The sequence below is a fragment of the Alligator sinensis genome, unplaced genomic scaffold (assembly GCF_000455745.1).
Source record: "Alligator sinensis unplaced genomic scaffold, ASM45574v1 scaffold983_1, whole genome shotgun sequence".
NCBI lineage: Eukaryota > Metazoa > Chordata > Crocodylia > Alligatoridae > Alligator > Alligator sinensis.
Window position 1 is genome coordinate 2,429,840 of NW_005842015.1, and position 19,237 is coordinate 2,449,076.

Genomic DNA, 19,237 nt, shown 5'->3' on the forward strand with positions numbered 1-19,237 from the left:
ACCACACTGTGCCATGCCACACCATTCCAGGTGGGTGGGCAAGCAGCTTCAGCCAGGTGGCTCCTGCCCCAGCGCTGGGGTCCTGGCTTCAGCTCCTGGCTGCTCCGGGTGCTGCAGTCCATGTTGCCCCCACAGTGTTCTGCATGGGGCCAAGCCCCACCAACTCACACCAGGACAGTCTGCAGGAGCAGCTTCCACCAGCTTTTCCCAGCATGGCTGTAGTGGAATGGGTGCTGCTGTGTGCCCCGGCCTCCAGCAGCAAGCAGCTCCTTCTCTCACTGCTGCCACACCACACTGTGCCACTCCCAGCAGGTACATGGGACTCCAGCTCCAGATCTGGGGATGGAGGGTACAGAGCAGCACCCAACTGAGCTGTGGACATTGGTGGGAGTACAGTGCAGACTGTCCTGGTGTAAGTGGGTGGGGCTCAGCCCCATGCAGAGCACTATGGGGGCAACATGAACTGCACCACCCAGAGCAGCTCTGCTGTACCCTCCCGCCCAACCCACAGCAGGCTCCCAGGACTTAGCACCCAGGCAGCCCCCCCTACACACACACACGACACCCCCCCCCCCCCCATCACCCCAGAGGGCAGGGACATGTGATCCCACCCTCTTCCACCCCTCCCACTCCACTCCTGAACACTGCTCCCACATGCCCACAGTCCCATAGCAAGTTTTGGTTAGTTCTTTGGAGGAGAAGAGGGGAGAAACGGTGCTGAGCTGGCCCATGACAGCTGATCAAAACTCCCTATGCGGTAGGGCTGTGCGAAGCTTCAGTCCCAATTCAATTCTGCAGAGATTTGGCGGCCAAATCTCCGAATCCAGATCAAATCAGGAGACCCTTTAATCTCTCCAAATTGATTCGGAGCGATTAGGAAAGATTCGGCAATTCGGACACAGACACAGCTTTAAATGTTTTTTCTACATACCTCAAGGTACCAGGCAGCTTATGAATGCTGCAATTCTGGGGCAGATGGAGTGTCCCATAGGAGCGTGGGGGGCTCCCCAGCATGCTCGGCAGCAGAAATGGAAGCGGACCAGAAACACTTCCAGTCCACTTCCAGGTTCACTGGGGATTGTGCTGGGGGCCCCCCGCGCCTCCCCGGGTCGGTGACTGGTGCCTCCTGGGTCTGGAGGGGACACCCAGGGTCCCCCCACGGCCGATCGCTGAGCCAGTGGGCATGGCAGAGCCCCCCACATACTCGGTGGCAGACCTGGAAGTGGACCAGAAATACTTATGGGTTTACCACTGAGCACACGGTCGGGCCCCCCCATGCTCCTGTGGGATGCTCCATGTGCCCCAGCATCACAGAGTTCACGAGCCATGCCTGGTAACTCGAGGTATGTAGAAAAAACATTTAAAGCTGTGTCTATGACCAAATTGCTGATTCTCTGAATCAGCACCAAATCTTCAGTTTTGGATTCAGCCGAATTGAATTGGAACAGTGATTAGAATCAACAAATCAAATCACTGTCCCCAATTTAGGTCAAATCCGAATCGAATATGGCCCATTTTGCTCACCCCTATGTGGCCCTCAGGGCAAAAAATTGCCAGCCCCTGCTGTAAAGCATGATACATATGCATAGTCATTGTGTTCTCCTGCATATGCCATCATTATTGTTTGTAATAAATTCAGGGCTCAGACATCTGACGCTGAGCCTAATTAGTTCATTGCAATTGAATCACAATCTTGCTGTGATCCAACAGCAATGAAGGTTTCTAAAGAAACCTATCTATATAAGGCACTGCGTTAACTTTGTGGTCTTGTGGGGCTAAGGAAACCAAAAATATTAGACTTGTTTGCAAACCAGAGTTCTGTCAAACAAATTGTATTTTTGGTGAGGTTGGTCAACTGAAGCCATGAATTAGAGGATAGGTCTTTAAAATACCCCCTCACTTACACACAAGATGTGTAAATATTTTTTCTTGTTCTTATTCTGAGTTCATATGATAGTGATGATAAACAAATTTGGGACACCTAAACCTACATTTATCTAACCATTTTCGGTTTGAAGCACATTATTTTTTGGTGAAGCTGTAAGCACCGTCTGTTATTACGGCTGCCCAAAACTTCTCAACATAAGACCTTTGAGTCATTTATGACTTTGCCAAACTGGAATTATTTGGGCTGAAATTTTCCAGGCTAGGCACCTGCTATTTCATGTATTGTATGCTTGGTACTGAGCATGCAAAAGGACTTCATGATTGTGTAAGAAAACTCGTTCTTGTAATCTGGTTCTTTTAACTGCAGAAAGTCTAGACCAGGGGCTGGCAACCTACAGCTGCCGGCTGAATGTGGCCCATGGACACAAGGCCTTGGTGGCATGAAGCAGCAAGGGATTTCAGTAGCAGTAGCTTTCCCCATGCTGTTGTGGAGTACAGGGCAATGGTGGGCATTTTCCCAGTAATACTACTGGGAAAAAAGTGGTGGTTGGGTCCTAGCACCCACCATTCCACTTGCCTCTGACCATAACCGAGTCAATCCAACCTGTAAATTTAAAGGCTAATTACAGACCGTCAAAAAGCCTGAGGCTGAATCGATGCAATCTTCTTAAGTGAATTTAAGCTACGTAGATTGACGGATAAACAATTGAACATTCACTTCTGATTCAGGAAGTGTCCCACATGCCTGCAGTAGCCCAGGCCAGAAACCTGGGAGGGCATGGGGAAGAGAGAGGAATATGGAGAAGACTGGACCAAAAGTAGCTAGTGTTAGAGATGAGGTGGAAAATTATCTTGGCTGAGGACCATTTAATGAGTTCTGGTGTCCTCTTGAGGGCCACACCTGTCTTTTTCTCTCTCTCCCCCGCCCTTCCCCCTCCCTCCCTGAAGCTGTAGCATGCCCCAATCCTCTCTTTTCCTCTCTCTCCTTCACTCCTTGCCCACCCCTCTCCCAGCCTGGAAATGTAGCGTGCCCCAATCCTCTCTCTCCCCCTCCCTCCAGAATCCAGGAACCTGTTTCCCTCCCTTCCTTCCCAGAGCTCTATCACACCCTGATCCTCTCTCTCCCTCCCTCCCCACTTCGCCTCCCTGGAGCTATAGCATGTCCTGATCCTCTCGCTCTCTTCCCCCCTCCACCCTGATCCTCTCTCTCTCTTCCTCCCTGGCATTGTAGCATGCCCTGATCCTCCCTCCCTTCCCGCCTCCTGGAGCTGCAGCATGCCCCGATCCCCACCCGCAACCCAAAACCTGCTAGACCCACCAATAGTTTACGCTACCACCCTCCCAGCATGGCAGAAGCAGCACCAGGTGGGTACAGCATCAGCTATGGACTGCCCAGCAGAGTCTGTGTAGGAATTAGGGCATCCACCTGGGTGCACAGCTGATACCACAGCATCAGCACTGGGCAGAAGCAGTCCCACCTGCCCACCCAACTTGGCAGAAACAGAACCGCCCACCAGCCACCTGTGGGCTGGATCCCATGACTTGGTGCCTGCCTGCCTATGGGATGGATACAAATCAGCTGGCAGAATGGATCTGGCCCCAAGGCTGTACTTTGCCCACCCCTGTGCTAGAGGGTGGAAGAGAAATAGATTTGCTGGGCAAAAAGATAAAGTCGGGGAAGGAAACAGAGGTGGCAGTGGGGTGGAACCGATATCAAAGAATAACCTAAGGGTAAAGGAAGAATGACTGGATAAAAAGACTGAGGTTGGGGATTGATTTGATAAGAAGTGAGGATGCAGTGGAAAAACTCAAGAGTGGAGCTCAAAAGCTAACTGACCCAGAGAGGAAGGACAACTGGAGGCTGGGGGAGACTGGGAATGGCTAGTAACAAGACACTAAAATGGAGAAGTAGTGGAAATGGCTAGGCAAGGAGATACAGAACATAAGTGGGGGGAAGAGAGAGAGAGAGAGAGAGAGAGAGAGAGAGAGAGGCCTTGAGGCATTAAACAAGGACTTGAAGGGCCAAGAGACGGAACTTAGGTCAGATGCTTGAGTGAAGACTGAAACATGCTATGTGGGGATAATGGGAGTGGCACAAGGGAACTAGGAGTGGATAAGAGAAAAGTACAGTGACAGATGGGAGCAAAGACAGCAAAAGGAGTCAGGGTTGAGAGGAATAGGTAAAAGAGTCTGTGACTATTTAGAGCACACTTCTGCCTGGAGTTTGGAATGGAGCCCAAAATTCCCCAGTGTCATCATTTCTCCACTGTCATCAAATATCTATGGAATCCACGTGCCAAGTGTCCCATCACACTTCAGTGTTGGTCCACATAGGGGAGGACAACTTACTCTTGCTATCAGCTGCTCAAAAGCCAAAAGAACATTATGATGGTTCCAAAATCAAGCACAATCTATTTTTTCTACAGTACATCTTCCTCATCCATTTCTGATTCTAACCCTTAAGTTTGCAATAGCCAGTGAACAACAGTTCCAGAAGGCATTTTGTGGGTTTTCCCAGGTAACTGCTTCTGACAGGATTAGTTAGTTCAAAGTAATATCAGTTGCCCCCAAATAATGAAGATTGAGACTCCATTCAAAATGTATTTTAATTAGAAAAACTTCCATTTTCACACCTTCTTTCCCCAGTCTGGCATTTGTGCAGAGGCCAGTTCCAGTTTCCTTATTAAATGCATCAGAAAATAAATAGCTAGCGATTTAACTCTCATTATCACATGATACTAGCCATTACTGAGCAATGCCAATGCAGATGTGGTAACAAAGGGAATCATCTCCATGTATTACACTTAATTTGTCTTGTTGTTCCTAAGAGCAATCTTATATAATAAAGGAAGAAGGAAGAAGGCAATACTCAAATTGAGTCTATTTGAATGTCTCTATTTGCATCTCTCCTTGCCCATACTGGTTTTGGACAGTATTTGCTTCTGTTTGGGTGGAGTGACTACAATCCCCATGACTGGTAATAAAGCAATGATTTTGAGACTTCCTTGAGGATGGTGTTCAGTTTCTCTTTCAGTCACTATTAGCCTTACCAGCCAGATTGTCCTTTATGAAATCAGCCTTTAATAAAAGTTACAGAAGCCACTTCATAAAACAAAGTAATAGATGTCTGTCTAGTCAAATACAATGAAATCTACATGAGGCAGACCCAAGCGAAGAAGGGGAAGGGGATTAAAGTTAAGATGGTCACGGTTGCCGAAAACACTACATAGCTGAAAAAGTCTTTGATCTGTATGTGTTATGGTAAAGTCCCTGCTCCCCAGCTTAGCAAAATAAGTTGTCCCAAATGGGTTAGGAGGCCTCTGCTTGGCATCTCCCTTCTGGATCTCTAGTTTCAAACCTCTGACCCATACCCCCTTCCATATTTTTTTTTATATTGTTCCAAGTAACTAGCTTTCGGGAGCTGTGGCCCCTCCCTGAGAGGGTGCTTTTAGTTTGCAGGTGTGGCGGGGAAGTGTTAAAGCCTCTAAAAGGTAGGAGACAAATATTGTAACACTAGATCTGTGCCCCCCTCCCTCAGCTCACTAACCTTCCATCAAGGTCTAAAAGAGTTGTCCCAGCTGGGTTCCAAGACAGTTTTTGCTCAGCTACCTGATGGACTCGAGCTCTTCATTTAAGGGACCACCCAAACACCTGACCTTCGCACAATACGCTGAGCTTTCTACCTGCAAGCAGCCCCCAACACATGCCCACCTCCTAGCTTTGTCTTCCAAAAGTGTTCCAGCTTTCTGACATGCCAACTCCATTCCTGGACTTCTGCCTTCTGTCACATGACCTCTCTAGCTTGCCATCTTCTGCGAAGCTTCAGTTACCCACCAGGTCTCTCAGCTCTAGTCTCTAAACTGAACTACCCTAGCTTCCCCAGACAGTCTTGTCCTCCACACAATCCCTTTCTCTGGGCTCAATAAACTTTGTGCTCCATAAAAGTATCTGACTTTGTTTGCACAGCCCCCATCTCATTTGGCAAACATGAAATCAGCTTACTGCATTATTCAATACCCAATACCCCAGGGGTGCACAATTAATTCAGCTGGAGGGCCGCTTAACGAGTTTTGGTGAGCTATTGAGGGCTGCAAGGGTAGCCCTGCCCTTTAATAGGTGCTCCACCCCCCCAGGGTGCCCAACCCCTTGATGGGTGCCCCACCCCCCGGTCACCATCTTGGGACTGGAAGTCCTACCCCTAACCCCTGACCTTAGCCACAGGAAGTCCTGCCCCTTGCCCCCAGAAGTACTCGTTTTGGAAGGTGGGGGGGTTGCCGTTTTGGAAGGTGGGGGGGTTGCCATCTTGGAACTAGAAAAAAAAACAAATTATGCACTAAAATTAAGCTATAACATTTTTAAATTTTATTTCAAAAATTATTTTTGTCCTGATTTGTGTGTTGGCGTAGCATATATAGAAGTGGTTGGATAATAGCTCAAAATGAAGTCCTGTATGTTGTGAAGACGGTGTGAAGAAGTATGAGGGGGTATGGGTGGGTGGATATGGGGGGGGTGCGTGTGTGTGAGTGCGTGCGTGCATGCATGGGGGGGTGCAGGGTTTGTGGGTGGGTATGGGGGGGTGTGGAGGGAGAGGGTGGCTGGAGAGGTGTGGGGGTGCTGTCTGCCTGAGGTGTGCATGGGGGTATGCATGTGGGACCCCCCACTACAAACACGCCTCCCTCACACAAGCCCCCCAGCCTACTTGCAAGGCTGGGATCAGGGCCATCCTGTGAGCAAGGGTGGGAGCACAGCATGCACTGCCCCTGTGGGAATGAGCAGGGCTGGGCCCCATGTGACCACAGCAGGGGCAGCCCAGAGTTGGGCCAGATACAGTGAACTGGTAGGCACCCACCCACAGGCTGGATAAAAAAAAAATTATTTTTTTTTAATTTTTATTTATTTAAGTCGCCTGGTGGGACAAATGTGGCCCGCAGGCCATATTTTGCCCACCCCTGTAATACTCAGTCACAGTGATTAAAACCACTTGAGTTCTTTTTGGACACTGTTAGGTGTTTCTACTTTCCCCGTAAAATAGTCACTTGTTGCAAAAAGTCTACTCTCATTAAGCTACAGAATAAAACAACTTTCATCTGAGATACCACCTTATGATAAGCAAATTGTTAAGCCCTTCCCTCATCAAAATATGTTATCCAGCCCATATATATACACATTTCCAATATCCCACACAATCACTAGGGTCTTCTGTTTTGTTTTGTTTTGCCTTGCCTTTCCCCCCCCCACACCTCTTAATCTTTTTCGGTATACAACTTTTTTGGACAGGTTCCTGGTCAGGCTGGCTCTGGATTTAAAAGTAATACGATTTATCTGGCAAACAGATAACTAACATGTTTTACGTAATATTTGTTTGCACTCTTGTATCTCATGTACTTAGACACTGCTATTCCAAGTATAACGGGTTATTTTATATTGACACCTGGCCTTGTCTTGGCCATGGAACCTTTTCGTAAAGTAGTGTTCTTTTGCTGGATAGTTTCTTTTCTAATCTCATCCACAATGCTGGACATAGAACATGAGCATGTAACAGGAATATTACATCTTTAGCAAGGTGGTCTACCAAAGACTACAGAACTGCAATGTCTGGGACAATACTGACTGTGCAGCAATGCCTGTAGCCAATATCTTGTTATAAGAAACATTCTTATTATTACTTAAAACAATGGTAGGCTGAGCTCAGTTCTAAAACACTTGACTATGATAGTAAATCAGACCAGATGACTTCTCAGAGAACAGCACAAGAATTGCTTTCAGTGCCTTCTACTGCAGACAGTATCATCACTGTAGAGTGCTAATATTTTATATATATGTGTAAATGTATAAACATAAATATAATCAGACAGACATGCTGTGCTGAGCCAGAAGATTGTTCAAGTTAACCTCATATCCAACAAATTAGATTGTTGAATATATGCAAGGCAATATAAGACCAGAAGAGCAAATATCACTGTGTCTCCTCTTAATTTTCATCCTCCCACAGTCATACCTCTAAGCATCTGTACCACTCAAAATACCAAGGGCAAAATACCAATGCACAGCAGGCTAACGATAGGAAAGGTATGAAAATGCAAGGTAAAAAAAGAAACAAAGTCCTGGCATTTTACAGCGCCTGGCACGTGGGCAATATTGATCCATAAATAGGGCTCATAACACAAATTACAACAATTAGTGCTTAAAAGAAATACCTTGACAGAAAAGTGTTAAGTAAAGGAACAGATCCAACCATCCATCCCATACCTTGCTTGACAGCAAGAATAACTTGCCTCTCAGACACAGATCTCTGAGAGAGGAAGCATTAAATATACTTTAAACATGTAGAGAATTCAAATCTGGCTACTATTATTTTAACATGGCATCATATTATAGTTCTGTAAATTAAACTAAGCCCTACTTAATACCAAAATAAGTGAGCTTACAAATAGTTATACTCAACTATTCTGCATTCATTCCGTGTTCACAGACTTGTATTACAAAAGGCAAAGGTCCTGCTTTATTAGTCTCTTTGACTTTATTCAAAGATACAAGCAAAGTTTGTAAGTGTAATGCACTTCAAAGGCTTTTCGTAGAAGCCAAACAACATCCCACATGATAAGCTTTCTTAAAATACGAGCTGTGGTGAGTGGTGGTAGAGACCAAAGAAAACAAAATTTTGTTGCAAATGTTTTTGGACTTTTTTTTTTTTTTTTTTTTTAATACTCTTCTAATACAAAATGACTTCTCATGGAGTCAGCCTGCAGAGCCGTTTTAAATTCCATATAAATTGACTAAAGAATAGAAGCTAAGAAGTCTGTTTCACTTTACATATGGCACAAATGCTGAGTAGTTGCAATAAGGACACAATAATATAGTTGACAGAGATGTAGCTCATCTTTTTTAGTAACTCTACAAGCAGTATTGCAAATACCGTTTATTATCAATGCAAATACCATTTATTATTGATGCAAAATTTTATAATGGTCTAAGTCATAAGTATAACAAAACAGGGAGCATCTACACGTGAAATGAGTGTGCCTGAATAAACTCTGGCACAATCTGCACTGGAGTTTATTGCTCCGGGGCACAGCATTTACACATGTGCCTGGTACTGAAGTATGTTCAGCCGGGGTGGAGCAGACCCGGGGGGTCAGCCTTCCAGCCCAGAGCTGCTCCACTCCCACTCAACATGCTGTGGAGGGGCTGGCTGAGGCACTTAGGTGCTACAGTACAGGACTAGCTAGCAGGCAGCCCCCGTACAGTAGCACCCTAGTGCCCCACCCAGCCCTGGTCACCATCTACACATATGTTATGGTGGAGTAAATACCACTGCCATAGGATAGTAGTTGAGCAGTACTATCTTGTAGAGGAGTTAATTAACTTAGTCTGGCCTTATTACGTCACACATGTTGAAGTGATGCTTTACTGCAGAGCTAATTAGTCAACTGCAGTAAAGCACATGTGTAGATGCCCCCATAGAAAAGTACTTAAAAACCTCTTCCTTTAAGTCTCTGGTCTAGTGAAATGAAGTGAGACCCTGTGTTAACCTATTTTTAACAATAACGAGAAGTGGAAAATAAAAACAATGTAGTGCAAGCAAACATAAGATTCAGGATCACCTATCAAATAAGAATCCATCAAAAAGGGTTTCACATCATAACTCTAAAAATATACTCCCTACCCAAACTAAGAGCTTGAGTTAATAGGTGTTCTGAGTTTTCTTTTTAGAAATTCAAGTCTCTAGCAGTCTCACTGCTTTTAACTTCACAATAACTTGAAGAAAAAAAGCAAAAAAGACTCTCTCTTATGCATGATCCAAATGCTTATTAAGTGAAAAATGTGTGGTTGTGTGTGGTCATGGTGCATTTTGGTTTGGATGTTTATTCAAAGCATTTAGAAAATGATGTCAGCCTAGAAACACAATTACAGAGACCTATTTATTTTGAATCTCACTTCAATCTTTGTACGTGTTGTTGTTTTTTCTCCCCCACCATTTCACTCCAATCACTAATGTAGGCACCAGAATACCAGAACATTTCAAGTATTTTTGAGCTCTTATATATACTTTTAAATACAATTTTAATTCCTTTACTACTTTAAGGGCTGGATAACTATTCCAAGGCAAATTCAAGCAGGTATTTAATACAAAATGACAGATCTAGACCAGATACTGGGCAGGAGGATGATTTCCCCTCGATTTAAATACAGTGGACCATTGTCTGAGAACACATCCCAGACATGCAATAAGCTTCAATACTTGGTCTGAAACATTAGCCACTGTTGACCATAGGGGCACTCACAATCCTGTTGCTGATTTTGTTTGTTTGTTTGGTTCGTTTAGTTTAGTTTAATTTTGTTTTAGCTGAGGGTGGTAGAGTATTGATGTGAATGGGTGTTCATGAAGAATAAAGATTTGGAGGATAAAATGGCATAAAATACACAGAGAGTTGCATATGGAGACCTTTGTAGTTCTTATTACACACTTTTGCTAAATAAATATTTCAAGTAGCTCTTATTAAGACATGCTTTCTTAATGCCTGTGTGAGGATAATATAGTGTACAAGTGGGAAGTGACAACACTTCAAAAGATGAGAGGATGTTGGGACGTTTTGTTTGTTTAAGCTTTTATAACCACAGAGACCCTCACACAGCTTGGGAAGAGACTTGTCTGCCTCAGAGACAAGTGACTGAGTCAAACATTCCAGAATTCAAAATTCTTGTTCAGTCAGGCTTGCATATTTCAAGCCTGTGACTTATGTTGCCAAGGAAGTCTCTTAATTTTAAATCCCTCTTCTGTAAAATAGATAACTTCGCCTATTTTTTTTTAATTTTGATTCCCAAAATGTTCATCTCAAAACACCTTGTTTCCAATAATTCATTACGGTAAGACTTGACTTACACTATCAGAATATTCTATCCACTGTTGTTCTTTATCTTTGTGTGCGCGCAAATATATCCACGCTTATGAGAGATTAGAAAACTATGAATCTGCATTGCAGTGTTTTGGACTAGCCTTTTGGCTCACAACTGCTGATCACTGCAAGCTTATGTAAGTATCATGGATCACGAATAAACGAATCCATAATCATGACTGATTAAACCCTGAAGTACACAAAGGGAAAGTAAACTGAACCAGGTACATGCATCAGCATGAAGATAAGATAGAAAATGGTTATTTTTCATAACAATTTAAGAGCTGCCATACCAGAACATACTAATGGTCCACCTGTTCTGAACTGTTGTCTCCAATAATGGCTAATGCCCATGCCTCTGAAGAAAATAGAGACCAAAATATTATTATTATTATTATTATTATTATTATTATTAATCATCATAATATAAAAGGCACCTAGCTAGGAGAAACTATAGCAAGTAATATTGAAATCAGTGGACACTATGAAAATCCCATACAACAACAACAACAGTTTCTTAATTCTGGGAATTCCATATTTATCCATGGCAAGAGAGAAGCTCTCCCCTCCTGAATTTTCAATAAATCAATCAGTGATACAAGGATTTAAACAGTTTCTTCACTCCTTGCTATGCATGGGGTTGCAGCTTTTCTTTCGTAAGGAAAAGTCATTTCCAAAATAGAGGTAGAGGCGGTTTTAGGATTCAGAATTTCCGAGTCTCAACACAAAGAATTGATTTTAGTCTCTTTTGCCTTAACACCCTTCTCCCTGTAGCCTGTCAGCTTAGATAATGACCACCACATACATCCATCTTACCAGTAGGAACTGATATTTAGGGGCTGATGACTGTAACAGCAGGGGCCAGTGCTGAGATGTTTAGACTACACCAACTCCAGAAAATGTTAGAGAGTTGGTAGCACTGATTGCCTTTTCTCTCACAGCTGTGAGTTTGGGAGTACTGGAAAAACCTTATTTGATGATATTTCATCTTCTGATTTGTAAGACCTGGTTTTCCAAATAACAGCCACCTGTGTTCACAAGAGATACGCATGGAACTAGTGGTGCATTGATAGAGATTTTTTTGGCTGAAACCAATAGCCAGTAATTCACCAAGCATATTGGCCAATACCAATCTGATAGCTGATTTACAAGGGCATACCTGGGTGGTGTGGACAGCAGCTCCCTGCAGATAAGTTTGGGAAGGGGGGACAGCTTGAGGCCCCCCACAGTAGGAACAGGGGCAGGAGGCGCTGCCCAGCCAGGGTAGAAAATGGGACCCCAGGGTTGGAGTGGGACAGAGCCACAGGCAGCTCATCCAGGGGATCAGCATACTGGAGCTTAAAAATGGCAGCATGGACACTTGAACTAAAGCTCATCAAATAAGTTTAATTCAAGCACCACTGCCACTATTTTTAAAGTGCCAGGATACTTTTAGGAGCCATGCCAAGCAAGGTAAGGGTGGAGGTGGGCTGCTTGCTATGGACTCAGGGCTCCCTGCCCTGCTGCCTTTGCCCCAGGAGCCGCATGCTTGCCCTGCAACATCCCCCATATGCCTGGTGGCGGGAGGCACAACTCACTGTCCCCACTGCCGCCAGATAGGCAGGGAACACAGCGCAGCTGGCACACAGCTCCCAGGACAAAAGAAGCAGGGCAGAAATCCCCAAGCCCCCCCCGGACAAGCCCCATCATGACTCAGCCCTGGCCCCATTCACTACCCTGGATGGGCAGTGCCCCCAGCCCCTGCCCCACTCCCTCCCTCAGTGGGGGCCTCAATTTTCCCCCTCCCCCCATTCCCCTCCATAAACATACCTGCAGGGCATTGCTCTCCACATTGCCTGGCTTTGCTCCTAGCCACGTGCATAATGTGGCTGTGTGCATGCACGTGGCGTCTGAAGGCCCCGGCCAGAAGGCATATTTTATTTATCAGTCAGCCATATTATTTATTTAAATCGGTGTAGTAATTATCAACTACACCAGCGAAAAAAAGCCCATAGCCGATAATGTTAATTTTCCTTTTATCACTACTGATCTGATACAACACCGATATATTGGTGCACCTCTATATGAAACCTTCCATTAGTGGGCTATTTCATTTGCACCAGTAGCTGTACACGCTTAACCAACTTACACGCTAAGGCCAAGCACAAGGGACACATTAAAATGAATATAAGATAAAGTCACAAAACAGGAATAACACTTCCATCAACTCTGATACAGTACTTCTAATGTAAATTTTAAAAACTTATTGTTAAGCGTACAAATGAATTCCAGTTCAACTCCCCTGACAACTGTACCCACCACTTACACCTGATTAATATAAAAGTCAAAACAGTGTGGGTACAAGAACTTGTCTCTTATTTTCAGATGATTTTCCTAATGGCCTGAGCAAAGTAAGACACAAAGCTTAGGAAAGGCCTGAGCAGAGTCTAGTTGCCATAATCAGTGACTGTGACGTCTGCTTATCCAGTAAGATAAAGAAGAAAGAACAAACACCTGGAGCCTTTAAAAACAAAGATTGTCAGCACCTCCTCTGATGAAAGGAATGTACTATACACTATATATAAAACATGCAAGAGTCTGAACAGTAAAGAAATAATCACTTAGCGCTGGAGACCTTGCAGATTGCAAAGCAGTATCTAACCTCCCTTTTCTAAGTATGCTAATCAAGAAGCTAGAGAAAATAAACAACACCTCTAGGGTTATTTGTCAGCTGCCAGCATCCAGATACCTTTCAATCATGTTTCTGGGCAGGACATGGGCAGGAGACAGCACCTGCAGTATTGGTGGATGACCTCTTGCCATGCATAGAGTACTAGATACACCCCTACTCATCCTGCTTGAACTCTCCAGAGCATATGATAACACTGAGCACCAAACTTTCAGTCCTAACATCTTCACCTGAACCTGAAGGGTCATCCTGGTACCCTGTTCCTGTGAAACAACAGCCATCAACTCTAAAGTCCCACAGGACATTAATCTCTCCTGAACCTGTATTAGGGTCCATGGAAAGGTCCTATCAACAGGACATAAATGAGATGAAACTCTATAACTGTTTGCATATCAAACATAAATAGTACCATGTCTCCCTTTCTTTGTTGCTATGCCAAAATAGATACTTGGATGAAGAACAGCCAGATAACAAGAAAGGCTGATAAAAATGATGATGGTGCTTCCTACTTTCACAACTCAATGTTAAATGCTACTTTCAACATAGCTTATTTTATTTCTGTGTATGAAGAACATAATGAGAGAAAGCCATTTCTCCAAATGCCTGAGAAGGCACTTAAGATGCATTCAAGTACTATGGTGATGGCAACCATATAAAAAACACCTCAGCTCATCTAATCCTATCAAAATCCATGCCCTACACAAAAGAGCACCTCAGCTCTCCAGCTCATCTATTATACATCCAAGTCTAAAAAAATCAATCAATCAAAGCGCTAAATAACTCCTCAGACTTTCTATACCAACGGTTCCCAAACTGACAGATCATGCACTACCAGTTTAAAACGATACAACCTGAAATACCACCAGAAAATTTTTGTCATATAAAGTAATTATAATAAATCTTTTAACGTGTACCACTGACAGGCTGCCTGCGTACCACTGGTGGTACTCATACCACAAATAACTGCTGTTCTATACCTGTCAGCTATCCAGAGCCTGGCTTCCTTGCAACAAAAGAATCAGTACACAGCAATGGCTATGTAGGATCAGACCACCCTGTTCATCACCTGGAATACCTAACAGAGCTTCCTAACTTCTAACCAAAGTTGTTCCGAGTTTTTTCTCCAAATGTATAGAAACTGATGGATGCTTCCAACTTTCTAACAGTTGGCCTCTCCAAGTCCCTGTCTGCAAAACGATGTAGGACCTTTTCTTCTCAGTTGCTACTAATAGCTACTGCCTCCAGTTGGTAGAGACAGTCACCTTGATCAACCCCTGGCCCAGCCCCAGAGTGAACAATGGATGTACTAGGGAGTAGATGGGTTGGGAAGGATGAGAACCCAAGGAACTTCAGGCAGAGACAAGACCAGAAGAAAATTACAGGCTGCACATAAAAAACAAAAACCTGGAAGAGTGTAAGAGAAGACACAAAGATGAAAGCAGGACTGCTGGAGACATACAAAAACACAGATTGCTGCTGGCTGCACACACGGTAAGACATATAAATTCGGCTCCCCCTACTGACAGAAGATGGCAAGTAGAGAGGTTAAAAAAAAACAAAAACCCTACACCAGAAAAATCATTATTGCTGAATACCTTCCTAGAAGGGAATGCAAGTGTATTAGGGAGGCCACACGCCTTACAGTGTTATAAGCACAGACTTGGAAATTTGTAAATATGTATTGAGGGGTTTAAGAAAAATTATCATCATTGTCCTTCATCAGTTCAGTTTCTTTGGAGCTATAGAAGCTCAATGGGATCAATGCATGCAAACGACCACATCACTTAGAAAAATAAATTAAAACTTCCTGGACAGACTAGCTATTTTCCTAACAGAATTACAATATCTCTAATTAGCTCCTATAGAACAGCAGACAACATCAGCCCACACTACCTACTGTCTTCAAAAGTCTAGTTAAAACAGTAAGGCAGATCTTCAGCTGGTGTAAGTCCATATGACTCCGGAAAGCAAGAGAGCTGAGCTAATCTATACCACCTGAGAATCTAGCAGTGATGTTTAAGTTAGGTAAGCAGAGAAGCAGTTAGCCGTGTTCATAGATTCATAGATGTTTGGGTCGAAAGGCACCTCAACAGATCATCGAATCCGACCCCCTGCCTAGGCAGGAAAGAGTACTGGGTTCAGATGACCCCAGCTAGATGCCTGATCAGATGACCACAGCCAGATGCCTATCCAACTTCAGTGTTCATTCAGTCAGATGCCTATCTGACTTCAGTGTTAGTCTGAAGTCAGAAGACAAGGTTGATATGCACCTTTATAGACTAATTAAATAAGATTATATAAATGTGCACAAGCTTTCATGAGTAGAAGTTTACTTTATCAGATGTACAAAAGTTTGTGCCCTATGCATGTGCGCACACCCCCTTTAGTCAGTCTATAAAGGTGCACACCTATGCTACCTTCCAAGTTATGTAAACTCAGATATTAATCTCATTTCTTTTTTCCATCATTTTTTTTTGAGAGAGAAGATAAAAGTTCTCTCTCTTTTTCTGGAGAAAACAGGATGAACAGTAACATTTTAAGTCACAGAATAAGGCTTAAAATAACAGGTTTCCAAATAGAACAGCAGCATAAATATCATTCACATCTCAGGAGACTCAACCATTCCTTCTACTACTTAAATATCTTTACCTACACTCAACATTAGAGTAGAACTTCTTAGCACTTGAAAAGACTTTAACTATGAATTTCAAAATAATTTTGGATACTTCTGTTTTTGGATGTATAACTTGGGACACCTGAAGGAAAATGAATACTGAAGCACATTAATTTGATTTGGGTGGTTTTGTTTTGTTGTTGGTTTTGTTTTGTTTTTTGGGGCGGGGAAGATAGGATAGAAACAACTCCCTTGAAAATATTCTAAATCAGGTCCCCAAAAAATCACTTTTGAAAAATGTTGGTCATTAGTCTAATGGATTCTCTCATGGTTATAGCGTACTTACATGGAAGTCTACGTTCCATGCCTGTTTTTCCAGCTTCTTAGGTAGGGTTAATACTGCTTATCCATCTACATACAGCATTCAAAACTTCAGGCATGGAGTAAGACCATAAATTACTGTGGTCATCCAAAGTCACCCCCACCACCAGACCTAACTCAGCTTCTAGTATTAGGATTGGTCCTTCAAATGACAGATATGCTAGCACCAACTGACCCAGCCTGTTCAGACTAAGAAGCTTCAGCATTATGCAAAATTCAAAAATGTTTTTTTATGACGCACTTTGCCTTCAGACACGGGATTTTGTATTTTTCCCCTAACTAAGCAAACTCAAGACATCCATCTCAGTTCATTTTTATTTTATTATCCAGATGTAGCATATGCAAATTGCTCAAGGGTTATGTCAACACTTTACAAGTTCTAGATTAAAAAACATTAATTTTTCATGCATACATTTGTAGGCTTCTGATGAACAACAGAACTGATCCACTGCTTCACCAATTCACAACCATCACACTGCTCCACATTCAGGTACATTACAGACACTGCACTCAGTTTAGCCTCTAACATTTGTTACTTTAGCCTCTTTTCACTTGACTAAAAATAAGAGTGATATCAGAGACACACATACACAATGCTCCACGAGGCTTAACAGAATGTGATGAAGGACCATGTCCGTAACAGAATCAGGAAAGGCAAAGATACAACTGCCTCTACAGTATAGACGTAACATGTCTCCTGCCATATTCTGTGGCACAACCGATCTACCTAATATGATGGAGATGAGGAAGAAAGTAATAATAATTTGGAATAATTAAGAAGTAAAAGGTTTTAAATGCAGATTAGAAACAAGCCATTAGCCCATTAAAATGCAACCTACTGTATCATTCTCAAACCAACAGGAAGAATAAAGTAAAGTAATTTGGGTCAATTGGAAGAATAAAAACCACTTTATAAAAGAAAACATGCCACATCTAATATTTATTATCCCTTTATGTTCTTGGATTCAGACACAAATTTGCTTGTTTAAAACACACACACACACACACACACACACACACACCTCAGCAGCAACAGCAGCCACCACTTTTGATACATCCGTAGAGTCACTCTGGATATGCCTCAAGTATCACAATCCAGAATGAAGACTGAAAATTTTAGTCTTCAGTGCTTCATATACGCAACAGAAAACCCTAAATTAAGTACGCAAAACTTCATTATTAGAGCTATTTAATAACCCTCCTATCAATTCAAGAAAAAAGAAGTTGTGTAAAGTGATGACCGGCTAGCATGCAATTTCCAGTACGGGAACTGGTATTACGCATTTTCATCCACCGAATGTGAGTCTTCTGAAATGTATCTTAAGGTCTTGAGGACCAGCTCCATCTGCCTGGCTCATCTTGAGGCTGATTAGTCACATTGCTCCCAAGTCAATGAACAGTTCTACTGACTTCCATGGACTGCACACAGGATCAAGCATTAGTCAGTGTGGAAGCAAACAGGTAACAGAATCAAGCCTGGAATAATTATTCAAACAAGTGCTGACACACAGTTTAAAGTGCCCTGTGCAGAGCAAAATTTATTTGCTCTGTAACGTGGTAGGAATAAAGAGTTCTCAACACTTCATGGCTTGCTCTCCAAAAACAGTAATGAATGAACAGAACACACGCACAGGTCAAACACATTCATTAAAAATAGATACAGGTCAGTCAAGATGGCAAGATTTATAGTCCCTTGGCTAGGTAGGTTTTTTATCTGTTAGGGGGGGGAAAAAGCAACTGAAAAGAGTTTACATATTGCATAAAACATGCAGCGCACACACCTCCCCGATGCAGCTGGGTAAGATTTTTCCTCTGACAGATGCAGAGCAGCAAAACAATTAACAAAACAGCAGAAAGCCAGGGGCTGTGGGAAATTTACTGTGGTTGACTATGCCAATCAGTTTGGTTGGTCTGGAGGCCAAAAGGTGGGAGAGCTCAGTACAGTTGCCCTTTTCAAGAAGTCAGATCGTTCGGCAGCCCGACTACACTTGCTAAGCCCAAGAAAACACGCTCTCTGCTTGCTCCCTTTTGCCTCAGCACAGGCTGTCGGGGACAGCAGAGGGATGTATAGGGCAGGGATTCCCAACCTGGGTGCTGGGGCACCCTGGAGTGCCTTGAGATCCTTTCAAGGGTGCCAAAGGATGCCATGCAACAACAGCATTGTTAGGACATAAGATGAACCCCAAGACTGCAAAGAGGACTCAGCCAGGATGCTGTGACACCCTAGGGTGCCTGGAGATCTTTTCAAGGGCACCATGGGTTGCTACACACTAGTGCTGCCAAGCGAGCAAAGGTGATCACAACTCACAAGACAACCCCAGAGACTGCAGAGAGGGCTCCATGGGGTTAAAACCACCCAACCATCCCCAGTTCTCAGCAACAAGGGGAAGAGGCTGGTATTTCCCAGTTGCCAAACAACGGAAGAGAAAACAAAATAGTGGCAGGGTCCGAGGGAGGCTATCCAGGGGCACCTTCAGGCTTCAAAAAGGCACGAGGAGGCCCTGGGCAGAGAGGCGGGGGTAGGTGAGAGGCCAGGGGGCAGTGAAGGCGGGGTGCTACTCACACGGTGAAGTGGTAGACGAAGCACTTCCAGCCCGTGGGTCTCTCCAGGAAGTTATAGACCCTGCCCTGGAGGTTGCTGCGGCTCAGCAGAGGTCTGCGGATGCTGTAGATGGAGACGCGGGGGTCCAGGCTGAGCGGCGCCGGGGTCACCACCACCACGTCGCTGTGGAGCTGGCGGTCGGGGCCGTCCCGGGCCCCCGGCGGGCAGGCGGAGCCCTGGCCCTGGCC

General features: G+C 43.9%; 1 protein-coding gene across 6 annotated transcripts in view; it reads right to left on the minus strand.

Moving 5' to 3' along the window:
• KCNQ1 (potassium voltage-gated channel subfamily Q member 1) overlaps nucleotides 1-19,124 on the minus strand; it is a 587,589-nt gene extending 568,465 nt beyond the window's left edge. For 5 of the 6 annotated variants that reach the window (XM_025202133.1, XM_025202129.1, XM_025202132.1 and 2 more), the window contains exon 1: nucleotides 19,011-19,075. The gene's annotated coding sequence lies outside the window, so the exon portion shown is untranslated. Of the gene's footprint in view, nucleotides 1-19,010 lie in introns of all 6 variants that reach the window. The other variant, XM_025202130.1, reaches the window with a different exon arrangement.
• Nucleotides 19,125-19,237: the final 113 nt, after the last annotated feature.